The sequence below is a fragment of the Leptodactylus fuscus genome, chromosome 5, assembly GCF_031893055.1.
Source record: "Leptodactylus fuscus isolate aLepFus1 chromosome 5, aLepFus1.hap2, whole genome shotgun sequence".
Lineage (NCBI taxonomy): Eukaryota > Metazoa > Chordata > Amphibia > Anura > Leptodactylidae > Leptodactylus > Leptodactylus fuscus.
In genome coordinates this window covers 76,353,950-76,357,283 of record NC_134269.1, presented here as the reverse complement: position 1 = coordinate 76,357,283, position 3,334 = coordinate 76,353,950, and positions in this window count along the sequence as shown.

The window sequence follows — 3,334 nt, the reverse complement described above, 5'->3', positions numbered from 1 at the left end:
ATTATAGTCTATGGGTTCCATGTGGTTTCTTAGCTAACCGCTTTTTATTGCATATAGGTTTGCGTTTGGGGGATCCCCAAGCGAACTCCCCTAATGGAATACTGAACACACATGTTAACCGGGCCTGAGTGTGCGCATGTGGTGGGGTTGCAAAAATTCTTTGATAGACCCTCCCATGATCAGTATAATAATATATTATATGTACTACAATATGAGTCTGGTGCAAAGGGAGAGAGGCTCCTTACATCATTTCTTTTCCCTGGTTATTAGAATACTGGAGACTCCCACCCTGTTAGTGCCACATGCCCTATTATGGTATTGATAGGGATTGACATTCTCTTTAAATATAGATTCTTCAAAAGACATTGCACTGTTTATACAGTATCTAATATAAACTATGTATATGTGTGTATGATGTTTAAGTTGACTTTCAGCTGTTTATACATTTTGCTCATTATTAGTTCTGGACCTCTGTTTCATTGGATTGTCTTATAATTAGGACCAAAATATATTGAATAATGTCCATATTCATACATGTTACTTAGCAATAAGACATTCAATATGTTCCTCACCCTAAGGTTATATATACTGCTGTGACAAAAGCTATTTTTAATTCTAGTGGCCTAACTTGTCATAGTGGAGTTACATATATTAATATAGTAATAAAGAATGTTCAAACTGAATTTTACAAGCACTTGGATTTGAAGAATTATTGGGATTTTAATACGTAATTTTTAGAAATTAATGTGGGTGCTGCGGTTTGGAGCTATTCCATAGCAGTTTACCACATAATGAGGGTCTCCACCATAGCCCTAGCCTTAATAGGAGGGCTACATGTCAAGCTTTAGAATATAAAATATATACAGAGGAGAAAAAACATAGCTACTTTGGTCATATAATGAAATCCTATAGCAAATGTGAGCAAGGCAGCTACAGAGGACCCTTCATGTCCTCAGGCACATGTGGTTTTATATACTGCTAGAAAGCCGACAGTGTGCTGAATTCAGTGCACAGTCTGCTTTCCTGTTATGTGCACCAGGGCAAGAAATATTGGTGCCATTATGGATATCTCTTCACCGTCAGAAAGGAATTCCTGGCAGTCTAGCTGGGCTGTGAGGAACGCCCCTCCTGACACTACTGTCCATAGCATTGTATTGTCAGAGGGGGTGTTCCTTACCACCCAGCCATGACGCTGAGCGGTGAGGAACGCCCCCCCCCACAGTACTAGTATATGGACGGGGGGGGGGGTTCCTCACAGTTTAGCGTCATGGCTGGGTGGTAAGGAATGCCACAGTACAGAACTGACAGTACAGAACTATGGACAGTACTTTTAGGAGGGGCCTTCCTCACAGCCTAGCTAGACTATCAGGAACGCCCTTCTGACAGTGAAGAGATCTCGGTAATGGCACTAATATCTCTTGCCCCGTGCCACATAACGAGAAAGCCGACAGTGCACTGAATTCAACGCACTGTCAGCTTTCTAGCGGTATACAAAACCTCATGTGCCCAAGGATATGAAAGGTCCTCTTTAAAGGGGACTTATCTCAAAATAGGTCATCAATAAGAGATTAGTGGGGATCTAAAGCTTTGTAAATGTCATCATCTCTGCGATGTAATCAGAAAAGGGGTCATATTGCTCACACAATTACTGCGCCTCTTCAGACAGCTGATCAGCGAGGAACCTAAATAATAACTGGACAACGCCTTTAAAGTAACACTCACAAACTTTTATTTAATGGCCTAAAAATTACATGATGTATATTGTAGTGGAGGAAATCTTCTTACCACTGGCTATACTGTTGAATTTTCCACTTCATTCTGGTTCTCAGCTATGTCATGTGACCAACAATAAGACTCTCCAACTGACAGAATCTTATATGCAGAGAGGAGATCATTTTCTCTACTCATTCCTATAAGACTCACAAGATTCACATTGGAATAAGTAGAAAATCTGTCCACACATCAGACATTGTGCCATTTGGAGAGTCAGAGTGCTGGTCACGTGACACAGCTGAGGACCATAATGAAATGGATAACTCACAAATAGACTACATTTTACACCATGTACCCTTTTAACAGGCCACAGAATAATAGATTCTGTAGGAATACTACTGTAGTTTATGGTCCTTCATAAAGGGGCATAGCTATAAAAGGGTGTAAAGACAGAAGTTGGTCCCTAGAACCTAGTGCTTGGGGATCCCAAAAACATGGGTAGAAATGCCATAAACATCGTTATTAAAATGGCAATTGGTAAATAGAGGGCCTTGTTGTATCATTGCCCTAGACCTTTATCATATGCCAGTATTACATACTACTAGAAAGCTGATAGTGCGCTGAATCCAGCTATGCCGGCATGTTGGAGATATCGGTACCATTGGTTTTGGTACTGATATCATTCCATTGTTAGAAAAGTGGGCCTTACAGCCTAGCGTAATCACTAGCAACACCACCCCCCACCCCCGACAGTACAAGACTATCGAAGAGTAACGGCACAGATATCTCCGGCAAGCAGACGCACTGTCAGCTTTCTAGCGGTATGTAATACTAGAAAATCACTAAAGACATGAAATATCCTCTTCATAACCAACGCTAATCACACTATTCCAGTTAGCTTGAGCCATAGGGAAACTCATAACGCCCATATCCCAGCATATCTTTTTTTAGCAGAAACTTCATTGCAGGACAATCATTGGAAGGCGTTTCTATGAGAGTGTCCTTTAAAATTGGTCTTCTAAATGAAGCTGTTATTTCCCTGAATCTCTGTTTGGTGTTTATTTTTGTACTGCAGAATGTAAATCAGCGTCCTAATCAGAACCAAAGAACCAGACAGGCCAAGGGCCACTCAGGATCTCTATCAGCGGCTGAAGAGGCCTGTAACATATGCAATGACATCTGAAGTGGATTCATAATCCCACTGACCTGGGTGACCTAAACGCATGCTATCCTCATCCTCATCACAGCTTGATGTGGTATTGTAATAAGATAATAACCTTAATGAATCAGTACACAGCCTGTTGACAATGTATCATTTATACAAGTGGATCTACCCAGGGGTGATCTAGCCTTTTTGTTACCAGAGGCAGACTATAAAAAGCCCCCCACACACACACCAAAAATAAATAAATACAAATTTGAGCTTACATGTTACTGGCTTCACATGCTGCTATTGACACACAATAAACATAGACAATACACAAAGTTATAACACTGTTTTTAAGAATTCTTCTTACTGTATAAGGGGGCGTTCACACTACCGTCGGTGTCCGACAGGTAGTGTCCGCTCCTAGTGTCCGCTCAAAATCTGGCACGGACATTAGGAGCGGACACTAGCTGT